The sequence below is a fragment of the Trichosurus vulpecula genome, chromosome 7 (genome assembly GCF_011100635.1).
Source record: "Trichosurus vulpecula isolate mTriVul1 chromosome 7, mTriVul1.pri, whole genome shotgun sequence".
Lineage (NCBI taxonomy): Eukaryota > Metazoa > Chordata > Mammalia > Diprotodontia > Phalangeridae > Trichosurus > Trichosurus vulpecula.
Genome location: NC_050579.1, coordinates 263,976,506 through 263,993,080, shown reverse-complemented (window position 1 = coordinate 263,993,080; position 16,575 = coordinate 263,976,506).

Below are 16,575 nucleotides of genomic sequence, written 5' to 3'. Positions count from 1 at the left end.
TGGGCATAGTTCCTAATTGCTCTCCAGGATGGTTGAATCAGTTCACAACTCCACCAACCATTAGTTGAGACACCATTAGTGTCTCAATTTTACCACATCCCCTCCAACGTTTGTCATTTTCCTTTTCTGTCTTATTAGCCAATCTAATAGGTGTGATGTAGTACGTCAGAATTGTTTTAATTTGCATTTCTCCAATCAATAGTGATATAGAGCATTTTTTTTCATATGGCTATAGATAGTTTTGATTACTACATCTGAAAACTGTTCGTATCTTTTTACCATTTATCAATTGGAAAATGGCTCTTATTTTTATAAATTTGACTCAGTTCTCTATATATTTAAGAAATGAGGCTTTTATCAGAGAAACTTGCTTCAAAAATTTTTTCACAGTTATGATTGCTATTTTCCTCCATTCTATTTCCCCCCTGTTTATTCTATTCTCTCTCTCTCTTTCCATGCTGTCCTTCGTCAAAAATGTTTCCTTTCTGACTACTACCTCTCCTAAACTGCCTTCTTTTCTATCAGCTGCACCCCTCCTTCTTTTATTGCCTTCCCCTTTTACTTTTCTGTAGCATAAGATAAATTTCTATATACAACTGAGCTTGTGTGTTATGTATATGGTCTTCGGAGCCAATTCTGATGAAGGTAAGGTTTAACTGTTCTCCACCATTCCCTCCATCTTCCCCTCCACTGTAAAAGCTCTTTCTTGCCTCTTTTATGTGAGATAATTTCCCATTCTACCTCTCCTTTTTCTTTTCTCTTGGTGCATTCCTCTTTTTAAAATTTTTTAGGTATCATCTCATCATATTCAACTCACACCTGTGCCCTGTCTATACATACTCCTTCTAACTTCCCTAACAATGAGAAAGGTCTTATGAGTTACAAACATCATCTTCTCATGTAAGAATATAAAAAGTTGAATCTTATTAAGTTCCTTAAGATTTCCCTTTCCTGTTTACCTTTTTATCCTTCCCGTGAGTCTTGTATTTGAAGATCAAATTTTCTATGCACCTCTTGCTTTTTCATCAAAAATGCTTAAAAGTTCTCTATTTCATTGAATATCCACTTTTTACCTTGAAGGTTTACACTCATTTTTTCTGGGTATGTGATTCTTGACTGTAATCCTATCTTCTTTCCTCTCCAGAATATCCTATTCTAAGCCCTTCAGTCCTTTAATGTAGAAACTGCTAACTCTTGTGTTATCCTGACTGTGACTCCATGATATTTGAATTGTTTCTTTCTGGTTGCTCCGGAATTTGGCTAATATTCCTGGGAGTTTTCATTTTGAGATATCTTTCAGAAGGTGATTGGTGGATTCTTTCAATTTTTATTTTACCCTCTGGTTCTAGAATATAAGGGCTGTTTTCTTCAATAATTTCTTGAAAGATGATGTCTAGGCTTTTTTTTTTTTGATCATGGCTTTCAGGTAGTCCAATAATTTATAGGGTCATGAAGAGTCAAACATGATAGCACATCAACAAACCTCATGGTTATCCTCAACTTTTCCCTTGCCCTAACCAATCCAAGTCCTCTTGATTTTAAATCCACAATGTATCTTGTATCCATCTTCTTCTCTCTATTCACAGGGCTGCTCCCCTGTTCAGGCCTTCATCACCTCTTCCCTGCACTATTGCAAGGACTTCTGATTTAGTCTCCCTGCTTCAAGACTCTCTATTCTCTGATCCATCCTCCAAACAGTGGCTGAATTATAGTCATAAGGTATAGATCTGACTGTGCCATGTACCTACTAAAGAAGCTTCAGAGGCTGACTATTGCCTATGGTATAAGGTATGAACTCCTCTCTTAGGCATCCCACTGCATTGGGGATTTCTGTACCGATTTCACATAATTACCCTTCTTTACTCTCCATGTTTACTTGCTCTTCCCTGAATGTGACATTACTACCTCTGGGGCTTTGCATAGCCCTCCCTTCAGAACTGAAAGGCCCCTTCACTTTACTGCTGCCACTTCAAGGCTCAGATCAAGTGCCACCTTGTACCTTCTAACATAAAACCTTTTCCAATCTATCCAGTTCTTAGTGGTTTCCCCTATTCCAAAGTTACTTGGCATTTATTTTATATGTGCAGAAGTCATAGAAAGAGACCAGTTTGTGATGTGTCATGGGGGAAAGTAGGATAAAACAACTTAAAATGCTTGGAGCTCCCACTCTGCATCCTTTTCCTCCAAACCACTCTGCATGCCAGACACAGTTATTGCAAGTAATCCCTCAGGTTTATGCATCATGGATTCATTGTGAGGGTCTTTGTCCCCACTCCCACCTCCAGTGTAGACTCAGCCTGAAGCCCTCCCCACAAAAGAGGAAGAAAATACTCATTCTGCCAAGTCACATGAAAGAGAAACTGGAGAATTATGAGCAGAAGACAAAGATAGTTTAAGTTACAGTGCATAGTGGTGGGGAAAGGAAAGGAGACTGGAAATCCAGATAGGACTAGTACTCCCTATCCATGAAAGTTTACTCTGGACCAGGACCTCTAGTGGGCCCTCAAAGAGGTAAGTGGAGGAATCCGAGGACATCTAGCAGTAATGGGAGGGAGATGAACCAAAGAGTGTCAGGGGAAATCACAGAAAAATGACTTGGAAATAAGAGAGTCAAGGGAGAAAGCCTGAGTAGTAGCCTAACTCACAAGTGAATGAACCAACATAAAAGTTCATAAATACAGTCAAGAATAAATAAAAATTCAGTAAGTCAAAATACTATGAATAAGTATTATGCAAAGAACAAAAATGAACTAGGATTCCTTGGTCAAAAAGAAAATTCTGCAGATAAAGAACATTAATAAGCAACTACAAAATGGTCCAAAAAGGAAATAAAATGGCTAGAAGAAAATATTAGGAATGAAAATAAATCTGATAACAGAGCTCTAAACACAGAATGAAAAAAAGATCAGCTAAATTCAAAAGCTAAAAGTCACAATGGACGCATTCTCCAAAGAAATTGACACTTTAAAAGAGGAAAGGACAGAAGTGGAAGAAAATTTACCAGACAAAAAACAAAAGGCAGTAGCATTAAAAGAACAAGTGAAGTCTATACAAACCAAAGCAATTGACTTTGAAGACAGGATGTACAAAGATAGCTTAAAGATCACAGGTTTCCCCAAAGAACATTATATACATATAAATATGTACGTATGTTTTTGTTGTTCAGTCCAACTCTTCATGATCCAATTTGGGATTTTCTTGGTGAAGAAACTGGAGTGGTTTGCCATTTCCTTCTTCAACTCATTTTACAGATGAGGAAACTGAGACAAACAGGGTTAAGTGACTTGACCAGAGTCACACAGTAAGTATCTGAGGCCAGATTCAAATTCAGATCTTCCTGATTCCAGGCTTGGAGCTCTATCCACTGAACCACCTAGCTGCCTCTTTAGCTCATGAATATGTGTGTATGTCTGTATGTATATATATATATTCACATACATACCCATATATTATGTTTTTATAATGCATTATATAGATATCACTATCTATAGATAAAGATGTATCTATATCTGTCTATAAACTTGAATACTATACTGAAGAAAATAACAGCATAAAACTGTCCAGAACTTTTTAATAAAGAAAGCATTCATCAGTCAAATCCACAGATTGCCACAAGAAAACAAACCCACCCTCGATACACGATGGCATGTGAAGGTAAAATTTCACAGTTTCAATAATAAGCAATACATTTTGGAAACGTTCAAAAGAAAGAGCTTAAAATATGAAGGAATGCCACCCCAAATGACAAAGGATTACTAATTAGGCAGAAAAAATAAAGACACCGGTATAAGATATTGCAAAAAAAAAAAAAAACCATAAGAGCTCCAATTACAACCCTAATAAAATATCCTACAAAGCTGAGAATAACAATAAATAAAAATGGATTTTCAACATAATAGAGGCATCCATGAAAAAAAAGAAAAGGAAAAAAAACAATATTGCTGAGCAGAACACTTGATTTGCAAACACCTTGCAAACTTGCAGCAGAAACACAAAAAAGCTAAATAAGTTTACTTATCAAGAAAAATGTGGATAAAATAGACTTCCTTATTTATAGGCTATTATTTAAAATGTAAGCTGAACTTTGGGGTAACAGAAAGGAAAGGGTAGAATCTTCTATGAACCAAAAACATGAAAAGGACTAAAGTTTAAAGTTAATTTAACACAGAAGGTTCTTAACCTGAGGGTCCATGAATTTTTAATATTTTGTTAACCATATTTCAATATAAGTGGGTTTTTTTGGTAATCCTATTTTAAAATTTTTATGCTTTTATAAACATTATTCTGAGGAGTTCATAGGTTTTGCTAGACTTCTGAAGAGCTCCATGGATTTGGACCTTGAGACTGTGCTATCTAGTAACTGAACTAAACTGTGAAACTAATTCCCCCCAAAAGTATTAGGTGACATAAGGGGAGGAGTTATGCCCCATATGGTGAGGAGTGTGTATCTTTGTTACTTTGAAGTAAATATTCCTTTGTAGAAGTTAATCCAACAGTTAAATGGTTAATATGAATTGTGGTGCTGTACAATTTGGGGAATATCATTGGTGGGCCCTGGAGCCAATGGCAGAAAAACATCCCTAGATATCCCTAATCTTCTTTAGGGTACCACAGAAGCCTGGAGGGCAGGGGTAAAAAGTAGCATAATTGACTTTTAGGCAGTGAAGGATAGGCACTGTTACAAATGAATATTAAAGACAGAATGGACCAGATTGCAACCTTGTGAGCTTCAAAATATTGAAAGATCATCTCCTGAAAGACATCCCAAAATGGAAACTCCCAGGAATATTACAGACAAATTTCAGAGTTCCCAGGTCAAGGAATAAATATTGCAAGCAACTAGAAAGAAACAATTCAAGTAGCATGGAGTCACAGGATTACACAAGATTTTAGCAGCTTCTGCATTAAAGGATCAGAGCTGTTGGAATATGATATTCCAGAGGGCAAAGAAACCAGGATTACAACCAAGAATCACCTATCCAGCAAAACTGAGGGGAAAAAAAATCCATGAGGGAAAAAAATGGACATTCAATGACATAGAGGAATTTCAAACATTCTTGAGAAAAGACTAGAGCTAAATAGAAAATTTGACTTTCAAATGCAAGACTCAAGAAAAGCATAAACAGGAAAGAGAAATCATAAGGGGCTTATTAAAGCTAAACTGTTTACATTCCTACATGGGAAGATGATATTTTTAACTCATAAGGCCTTTCTCATTATTAGGTTAGTTAGGAGTATATATAGACAGAGGGCACAGGTGTGAGTTGAAAATGAAAGGATGAAATCTAAAAAATGAAATTAGTGAGTGAAAGAGGAATGTACTGGGAGAAAGAGAAAGGGAGAGGTAGAATGGGGTAAATTATCTCACATAAAAGAGGCAAGAAAAAGCTTTTACACTGGAGGGAAGAGGGGGGAGGTGAGGGGAAGTGAGTGAACCTTACTCTCATCAAAATTGGCTCAAAGAGGGAATAATATACACATGCAATTGGGTATAGAAATCTATCTTACCCTACAGGAAAGTATAGGGGGAAGGGGATAAGAGAAGGGCAGTGGGGGTGATAGAAGGGAGGGCAGATTGGGGGATGGGGTAGTCAGAAGCAAGACACTTTTGGGGAGGGACAGGGTGAAAGGAAAGAGAGAACTGAATAAATAGGAGGGGAATAGGATGGAGGGAAATACAGTTAACAATAGTAACTGTGAAAAAAATTTTGAGGCAGGTTTCTCCGATAAAGGCCCATTTCTCAAATATATAGAGAACTGAGTCAAATTTATAAAGATAAGAGCCATTCCCTAGTTGATAAAAAGGTATGATTGATTCTCAGATGTAGTAATCAAAGCTATCTATAGCCAAATGAAAAAATACTCCAACTCACTATTGATTAGAGAAATAGAAATTAAAACAATTCTGAGGTACTACCTTATACCTCTTAGATTTGCTAATAGGATAGAAAAATAAATGACAAATATTGGAGGGGATGTGGGAAAAGTGAGACATTAATGCATTGTTGGTGGAGTTGTGAACTGATTCAAACATTCTGTGGTGCAATTTGGAACTATGCTCAAAGGGTTATAATACCATGCATACTCTTTGAGCTAGCAATACCACTACTAGGTCTGTATCCCAAAAGACATAAAAAGGAGAAAATCACCTATATATATGAAGATATTTACAGCAGCTCTTTTCTAGGGGCAAACAATTAGAAACTGAAGGGATACCCACCAATTGGGGAATGGCTAAACAAGTTGTGGTATGTGATTACGATGGAATGCTATTGTACTATAAGAAATGATGAGCAGGGTGCTCTCAGACAAACCTGGAAAGACCTACATGAGCTGCTACAAAGTGAAATGTACTGTGTGCAAAGTAAAAGCAATATTGTAAGATGATCAGCTGTGAATGACTTAGCTATTCTCAGCAATACAGCGATCCAAGACAGCTCTAAAGGACTGAGGATGAAAAGTCCATCCTCAGAGAAAGAACTGGTCGCCCCTGAGTGCAGATTGAAGCATACTATTTTTTACTTTCTTTATTTTTCTTGAGGTTTTTTTTGGCTATGTTTTCTTTTATAACATGACTATTATGGAAGTGTTTTACATGTCTACACATGTATAACCTTCTCAATGGGGGTGGGGTGGGGAGGGAAGAAGGAAGAGAATTTGGAACTCAAAGTTTTAAAAATGAGTGCTGGAAATTGTTTTTCCATGTAACTGGGGGGAAAATACTAAATAATTTTTTTTATGTTGAAAGATCCCTCAACAGTTACCTAGGTGACAGGACCAGTAGTTGAGGCAGTAGAGTGCAGAAAGAGCCACACCAGGTCTCCCTCAATGACCATTCCCTACTCCTTCCCCACCCCCTTCCCCTGGCCAAAGCAAACCAAAATGACTGGCTTCCTGGTTCACAGAAGGAGGAGCTGGAGAGCCAGTTCCCTGTTTCTACAGTTTCTCCTGGAGTTCCTCTTTCTCTTCTAGGCTTTTTGAGAGGCAGTTGGATTTGGAAGTTTTGTTCTATTTCCTAAATGTTTTGGTTTCTAAGCCATTGAAAATAAAATGTAACTTACTGGTCAACACACCTGGGCTCTTTGCTGTGTTAATGACTGAACTGAGAAAGATAACAAAGGAAAGGATGCCATTTGTTTAAAACAAAAACGAAACAAACCAACAAACAAAAATATGTGAATTTTTTTTTTTTGGTGAGTCAAGCTAGTCTAAGGGTAAGGTCATCTAGACTGAGAGAGTGTTGATGTTATCTCCCCTAAGTCTTGCAAGCCACACATGAAGCCCAAAGAAGTGTCTGAGACTGATAGAGGGATACCCCCGAGAGAAAGGCAAGAAAAGTGTCAAACTGGACCTCCCAGGTCCACTTGAGACCCCAAGTGGGAGGTGAGGGGATGACTGCAGATGCAAATCTTAAGCAGGCTCTGCACTCCTGCTCTGATCCACCACTTAATTCCTCCCACCAGGTGGGCCTGGGGCCAGAAGTAACTGCAGCTGTAGTTCTGTAGCTGCACCCCACCCTGCTGCCCCCAGTGGTCGAACCTGAACTCTTTTCACTCTGTCCTCCGCAGCTTTTACTACTAACCTTCTGTGTTGTCTTTGGTGTTTGTGGGTTGAGAAGTCTGGTAACTTCCACAGCTCACTGATTCAGGGCGCTAGGGCTTGTTCCACCCGGCTCCTGGTCTGGTTGCTCCTGCTGCCGCCCCCACTGAGCTCCACTCCCCTCCGCTCCATGCGTGATAGACCTCATCCAGCAACCATCCGGGCTGCCCTGGGTTGGATCCCTGCTTCCCTCTGTTATTTTGTGGGTTCTGCAGTTCTAGAATTTGTTCAGAGCCATTTTTTAATAGGTTTTTGGAGGCAACTGGCGGGGAGCTCACACAAGTCCCTGCTTTCCAGCTGCCATCTTGGCTCCGCCAAAAACAATCTCCTCCAAATTCATGCCTTACTGCCAGCCAGGTCAGGGCTTGAAGTGGTTGTCTTCTATAAGGTCCTCCACTTAATGAGGGGGCCCAGGGCAGCCACCTCATCATTTCCCACCTGGCTGCTCTTGGACTTCATCAGTCTCCCCAGAAACTCATCTTCTTGAAAGAGGGAATCAGCTCTGAAGCTCACTCTTCCTTAATACCACCTTGCCCCTGGAACCCTCCCCCTGCTCTGATTCCAGAGGGAAGGGGGTGGATATCAAAGAACTCTCGCAGGTCTTCCACTTAAGGGTGGCCCAGGGCACCATTCATCAGCAGAACTTCAACATCCGCCTTCATCTCCTCCTCTGATTTTCAGAAAAATGGTTGTGAAGTGAAGGAGCAAGTGAAAGGTGAAGGTACATTATCTTCCCCCATTGGATTGTGAGCTCCTTGGGGGCAGGGGCTATATTTGGCCTTTCTTTGTAACCTTAGCACTTAGCACAATGCCTCGCACATAGTAGGTGCTTAATAAATGCTTATTGACTGACTTACAAGAATGACTGAATTGCAGTCAGCATCAATGCAGAACCCAGGATGATGAAATCAAACTCATAAGGTTGCTTCCAATACTGGAACTGTGTTCATCTCAAGATCGATCTTCTGTCACCAATGATCAGGCAAAGAAACACAAAGCAGAAGAGTCCCAGGCACAAGCTCAGTGAGCTGATTCCCTCTACTCTAGCTGCCACAGGGAAGCAATAGCCCTGCTACTGGGTGGAGAGGGGCTACCTCTACCCCACCTGTCAAAGGAAGTCCTAGACTTTCATGATGCTCTCTGAGGGTCAAAAAGAGGAGGGACAGGGGTGCAGCCATCCTTTTTAAAGGACCATTGAGTCACAGGCTCTTCCTTTTTGGTGGCCAATAAGGAGATTGCTTCATTATCCCCAAAGCACCAGAGTCCTTCAGTGCTCAGCCACACATAGTAGGCCATAAGTAGCCAGTGGCTTTGCCATCCCCAAAGTGCCAGGCTGCTAAGCCAGCACATACAGTCAGACAGAAGCAGCCAGGGCAGCTCTGTGCATGCCATGTTATAGAAACATTGGACCCAGTGTCCCTATTTGTCAGCAAAACAGGATATATAACAATCTCCAAAGGACTCAAAACGAATACCCTGTAAAAGGCAATGGAAAGGTAAACAGTGTGTGTGTGTGTGTGTGTGTGTGTGTGTGTGTGTGTACAAGTTTCAAGGAACTTTGAAAAAGGACAGACACGGAAGACATAATCAAGGAATTGTGTGATAGAAGGAAAGGATGATCCTGTCTCACGATGAGGGATGGAGGGTGGGGAGCCAGAGTCCTCTACTGGCATACTCCTCATGTCAGGAGGAAATTAGGAAGTTCTCCACCATGTTGGAGAACCCCTGCCACTGCCCCCCTTTGGCAATTTATGGAAGGACATGAACAAGAGTTAAACAGGATGGGTTGTGATCTGTATTATTGAAAGGAACTTCCAAACTGAGATAACAAATGCATTTGAGTGTCCCCAGCACATAGCACAGTTCTTGGCACATAGTGGTACTTAAAATATGCTTTTTGCTTGCTTGATTTATAATTCATCTTAGAGGCAACAGAGTCACTGAATTTTTGAGTTGATAAGTTGCACAGCCAGACCTGTGTCTTAGTAATTTTAATTTGGCAACTGAATGGATACTGGGTTTGAGAAAGATTAGAAGAAGAGAGTCTATTTGGGAAGATGAATGTGAGTGATTATATAAATGTTGGATCCCTGACCTTATGGCACAAGTTAGAAAAGAAAAAATAATAAATAAATGAAAAGCTAAATTTGTTATTATGAAAATATAATTACTTTTACAGGATTTCTTTTCTTCCTTTGGCGGGGGTGGAAGGGGGTGTCCAGACCTGTAATTTCATCACTCATTTTTACAAGATTCCAAAATTTTCTCCCTCCTTCCACTCTCCTCTTCTGACAATGGTAGGCAGTTTGATGTAGTTTATACATATGCTCTCATGTAAAACATATTTCCATATTTATCAGAGTTGTGGAAGAAGGAACAGATCAAAAGGAAATAAATCCATGAGAAAGAATAAAGTAAGTGAAAAAATATGCTTTGATCAGCATTCTGAGTCCATCAGTTCTTTATCTGGATATGGATAGCATTTTCCTTTGTGAGTCCTTTGTGCTTGTCTTGGATTACTGTGTTGCTGAGAAGAGTTGAGTCATTCATCAAATGATGTTGCTGATACTGTGTATAATGTTTTACTGGAGCAGAATGAAATCAGCAGAAGCTCATTTCACTTTGGATCAGTTTGTACAAGTCTTTCCAGGTTTTTCTGAAATCTGCCTGTTCATCATTTCTTATTGCACAACAGTATTCCATTACAATTCATATTCCACAGCTTGTTTAGCCATCCCCAATTAATGGGTATAACCTCAGTTTCCAATATTTTGCCACCATGAAAAGGGTTGCTATAAATATTTTTGCATATGTAGGTCCTTTTCCCTTTTTTGGGACACAGAATTAATAGCAGTATCGTTGGATCAAAGAGTATGCACAATTTGGTTGCCCTTTGGGCATATTCCAAATTGTGTTCCAGTTTTTTTTTTCTATTCTAATTTTATACTTATGTTTAAAAAAAATTTTTAAATTAAAAAAAGGTAAATGACACAAATAATTTTCTGCCCTGAAGATTGATAGCCTCATTGTTTTACAGTGAGGCAGCTAGTTTAGAAGGAATCCCTGAGTGAACAACAAGAAAAAAGAAATAGGTGTATAGTTTGCACATTACAGCCACCATTTATTAACCCTTCCTCAAGCAAGAAAAGAGAAAAGATTGTTTAAATCAAAGATCTCTTGTGACTCTCCCAATTCATAGACCTTCTCCCTATGATCCTGGTTAACTCCTCTCATCTCAGATGATGTTCCCAAATAAAGGTGTTGGAAAACATGCTGGAAAAATGCAAGGAAACTTGAATTACATTCTGGTTGCTGAAATTTATTAGCTGTGTAGTCTTAAGCAAGTTATCTTTGCCTCAATTTCTTGATCTGTAAAGAGAAAAATAATAATGGTATCCACTTCCCAGAGTTGTTGTGAGGATCAAAATAATATAATGATTTTAAAGTGCTTAACACAGTGACTGGCATATGTTAAGCACTATATTATTAATATTTTTAATCGAATGTAATTGTTCCATGTCTGATAACTCTAAAGTGGGTTTAAAATGCCAAAGGGAATTAGAATAATGATTTTAAAAATATATGATAATTTGGAAATGCATTGAACTGAATTGATGTCATCTGAAGTTTTATTTCATGTAGTAAATGTGTGATATTGTTTATGTCATGATCACATTTCTACATTCTCTTATGAAATTTGAGAAACCATTGTAACAGAAAAGTGGTTAGGCAAACCAACTTCTTTTTAATCTGATGCTATTAGATTATGAATTGATCTTTTAAAAGGATGTGATAAAATAGATATTGAAAACTGTTAAATATTTAATGAGGTATATTTTATTATAAAACTGATCATAATGTTTAATATAATAACAAATTTTCATTTGGGAATTTCTGACTATTACAAATATTTTATTACATGTCTAAGATTTCTTTATACTATAAAAAGTTGTTAAAAACTTTTAAATTCCATTTAAATAAAATAAGTTGTAAACTAGGAGTGTTTTTTAAGGAAAGTTGTGAGAGACAAATATTTAAAATAAGCAGTTATAAAGGGAGACATTGTTACAAAAAGTTTGGGAACCATTACTTACAAATTCACCCAGTACTGAGAACTTTGGTAGGCATTGTTATTTACAGTATTAATTAAGCAATAGACACTTTCCATTATTTGTCCTTCCCCTGTGCCTTAGAGGCTGGTGTGAGGTCAACTTTTCCCCAAGTCCTTTGCAAAGAAACACTCATTCCCCAGGCACCTGTCCCTCAGGGAAGGGGTTGTTTGTTGGCACTGGGATGAACTGAGAACTTCTGAAAAGGTTCCTCTCCATGTGAAGATTGATTACTAGAAGCTGAGGATGATGGTGGTGACTTGGAATGGGAGGGGGTGGTCCCCCAGGATCTTCAGGCAGAGGTAACTTTGAAATCAGTGGGATGGGGGGAGGGGGCTGAAAATTTAAATCCTCCACCCATTCTGAGCTCTCTGCTCTGTCAAGGGAGGTTATCTTTCTTACAGGTGAAAGGCCAATTTTTTATCTGATCTTTAGTCTGAGCACCCTTCTTGACCCTAGACCATTCCCCCAAAACTTCCCCTACTTACAGGAGTTGATTGGTTCTTCTCTCTGCTCCCTCAAGACCTGTTCTTTCTTCTTTTGTGATTTGTGACTTCTCCCCTACCTCACCATTTGTATTGATAAAATCCATTTTCTTCTCTGCTTAAACATCTCCAGTGGATTTCCTTAATTCCATCTAACCCCTGAATAAAGGTCCTTAAAAGGTTGTGTTCCTTTCTCTGACCCTAGATGGGAACATGTTTTAACCATCTCAAAAACCCGAATAAAACCAGAAACACTTCAGAATCTCTGCTGGGTTTACAGACCAGGGGAGAAATTGGTACTTCACAGGCCACTCAGGCAACAACCTTACCTACTGGGAAGTTCCTTTATCAGTTTAATCTCAATACCTTCTGCTTCAGTTTCAGACCCCTTTTCTTTAAGGAAATGGAAAAACATTAGTCATCGCCCTTTGTAAGGGCCTGTCTCAGACCTTTTTATGAACTAGTTTAGATCCCTTTGGATATTGTGATGAGAGGAGAACAAATGAGGGAGGGGAGAGGTGTGAAACAAGAAAGACATTGAGAATCACCAAATCATCACTCTTAGGTTCAAAGTCCAAGCCAGTTTCACCAGCCTGGGTGTCTGTGGGTAAGTAAGTGTCCTCTCTCACTTTCCACTTTGCTAATGAATGTTCTTCATGTATATCTTCCATGTCCACTCAGGGTCAATTCTTCCCTTTTCTCTTCCCTGTAGAGAGAGCTCTGATCTGATCTTCCCAGACAGTGTTTTCTCCTTTAGGGAGAGTTGAAGGGCTAGTCTGACTCTCAGTGTGGAATGGTTGGTTGTCTGATGTTGTAGGAGCCGCTATTAAGACTGCATTGTGCCCCTTCCACTTCTTGCCTGCCTCATGGACACATATCCTATGTGCCAAATTCTTAGACACTTGTATCTATTGGGGGCATCCACTTATTGCCCTCCAACAGACCGTTCCTTCTTCCAACCTCCAGGGCAGATGGTTAAGGCATCTATAGATAAATGCTTCAACTTTTCTGCCTCTTTTCTCATCAAGATCCATTTTCTCGCATCTTTCAGACTTTTACCTTCATTCCCTCCTGCTTCAGTGTTTATTGATTTAATCCCTAGCTGCCCATGGCCAAGCAGGCACATAGGCTGAATAAATTGCATAAAGCACCTCTTGATATGGAGACATTTAAGGAGGTCCAAAAGTCCACCTGCTACTAAATGTCTCCTCTTACCTACCTGCCTATTTCCAAGCTCATTTTTGAAATATACCCTAATAAATGTTTTATCAGGGAGAGCCCTGAATTTCAACTGAATTAAGGTACTTGGGAGTTTTTTCCCCCTTGTAACAACAATGTGTAGTCAAGGAAAACAAATTCCACCTTGTCCAAATCCAAAAAATATGTCTCAATTTGCACTCTGAATGCATCTCCTTTCTCTGTCAGATTTCATCATAAGTCCTCTGGAATTCATCAGAGTTTATAGGTTGTTCATAGTTTGTTTTTACAATATTATTATTGCATAAATTGTTTTCCTGGTTCTGTTCACTCATTCTGCATTGGTTCATATGAGTCTTTCCAAATTTTTCTGAAACCTTAATCCTTCATCATGTCTTCCAGCACAATAATATTCCATCATATCATATACCATAACTTGTTCAGCTGTTCTTCCTTGTTGGGGACCTCTCTCAGTTTCCAATTCTTTGGCACCACGAAAGGAGCTGTTCTAAGTATTTTTGTAACATATGGGTTTGATCTCTTTGGAATGTAGACCTAGTGTAGTCGTATCATTGGGTCAAAAGGCAAACACAGTTTGATAATTTGGGAGGGATAGTTCCAAATTGTTTTCCAGAATAGCCAGACACCACCAATATATTAATAAGCTTTAAAATATTCACTGGACACAATAGCATTATCCAGGATAAGTATAACTGATTAATCAATCAACGGTAATTTAATTGAATGCTATATTAACTTATTTCTTTGCCCTCTCTTTTAATCTCATTGACATAATCCTAATTCAGAACCTTATTGTTTTTCACTTAGACTACTGACTAGGTGATAAACTTCTAAATGTTCTCCCTGTCTGCCATGAACACTGCTACTATAAAAAGGCTGATTATTTTAAAGTATTGCTCTGATTATCATGCCTCTGTTCAAAGTTCTTTAATGGCTCCCATTGCTTGCCCTAAATGTTTAGCCTGACATTCAAGATCTTGCATGATCTGACTTCTTTCTACTTTTCCAAACATATTCTTTACTCTTCCTCAACACAAATCCTAACACTAGCCAATCTGCAATATTCACTTACCACCAAATGGTCCCACATTTTACTGCCTCCAAGCCTCTCTGCCTTGAATGCCTTCCCTCTCCAATTGTCACCTAGCAAAATCCTCTCCAGCATGTAAGGGTAGGTGCCAATGCTACCTCAATCAAGAAGTCTGCCCTGATTACTCCAGCGGGAAGTGGTTTCTGCCTGTTACATATCTCTAGTAATGAATTTGAAGCATTTGTATGTGGCAAATGTGTCATGTAATGCACATATGTGTCTATACCTTATCTGTCTCAATTGATTGTAAACTACTTGAAGGTAGGTACTGTGTCCTGACTTGCTTTTTAGTCATACAGTGCCTAGCTCAATACTTTGACTTAGAGCGCAGTGAATGATTATACAAATGTTAGATCCCTGACCTGATCCTGGTGCAAGCTAGAAAAGGAAAAATAAGAAATAAATGAAAAGTTAAATTTGTTATTATGAAAATATAATTACTTTTCCAGCATTTCTTTTCTTCCTTTGGTAGGGGTGGGCAGGGTGGTGTCCAGACCTGTAATTTCAATGATGTAGGGAAATTCTGGTGAAGGGATTCTGTTTAGCAATGCAAATCAGTAGCTGTCTTGCAACTTGGTCACTTTAGATACTTGTCTGGAACACTGAGACTGACTTGCCCAGAGTCACATAGTCAATAAGTCAAGTCAGTAAGACCTGAACCCAGGACTTCCTCACCCTAAGACTAGCTCTCTATTGTGCTAGGCTGCCTCTCTACAAGGTAAATAGTAGTTCAATATCACGGAAGAACTGTACATGCTTAATTGCCAAGTCAATGATAGAGGCAGAAGAATAGCAGAATTTCAGAGTTGGAAGGTTCATCTGGTTCCACTTATACCTGAACAAAAATCCCTTTTATAACTGCTGACAAATGGTCATCCAGCCTCATTTTGAAGACTTCCAGTTATAGGGATTACATGTTATGTCCTGAGACAGCCTATTCCACTTTTTTACATCTCTGATTGTTGGGGAATGTTTACATATATTGACCTGAAATCTGATTGTCTTCATTGTTCATATGGCAGCCATTGAAGATAGCTTTCTTGGCTGTTCTAAGAAAGCTCTTTCACTCATTCATTCAACAAGCATTTGCACCTACAATGTGCCAGGTACTATGTTACATCCCGGAAAGAGGAAAACAAAAGCATAATAATTTCTACACTGATGGAGTTTCCATTATGTCAAGGGAAGACTATGTGTACATAGATAAGTAAATCCTAAAGCTAAAGTGATTTATGGGGGGAGGTGCAGAGATGATACTCACAACTAGGATGTTCAGGATAAGTCTCATGTGGCCTCTAGTTGACACTTGATGGAAGCTAGAGGTTGTATAAGGTGGAGATGGGGAAGGAGAGCATTTCAGCAGGAGACAGAATGTTGGGAAGAGGGAATAGTAAGTAGATCATTTGGGCTGCACTATAGAAGACATGAAGGAAAGGAAAGTGCAGTAAGACTACCAAGGTGGGCTGGAACCAAACTGTGAAAGACTGTCATAACGAACAGAGGAATTTATCTTTTATCCTCGAGGCAACCAGCTCTAGAAAGCTACAGGAGCTTTTTTGGGGCAGTAGGGGGAGGATGGGGAGAGTAGCATGGTCAATGCTTTAGCAATATCAGTTTGGAGCTATGTGGAGGATTGATCAAAGAGAGGAGACAATGGAGGCTGGGAGGCCAATCAGGAGGCTATTGCAGTGGTCCAGGTGAGAAGTGATGAGGTATTAGGGTGGTGGTCATGTGAGTGAAGAGAAGGGGAGGGAAGTTGTGAGAGAAGTTGTGAAGGTAGAATTGACTAGACTTGGCAACTGATTGGATAAAGGAAAGTTAGAATGAAGAGTTGAGGACAATTCTGAGGTTGTAAACCTGGGTGACTGAAAGAATTGTGGTTACCCCAGCAAAAACAGGGAAGTTAGCAAGAGACTTGGTTTATTGTAGAAAGATGACCAGTTCTGTTTTTGGACATGTTGAACCCAAGATGCCTATGAGGGATTTATCTGGCAATGTCAAAAAGGCAATTTTGGAGACGTGGGACTGGAGCTCAGGAGAGAAACTGGGGCTGGATATATAGATTTTGCAATCA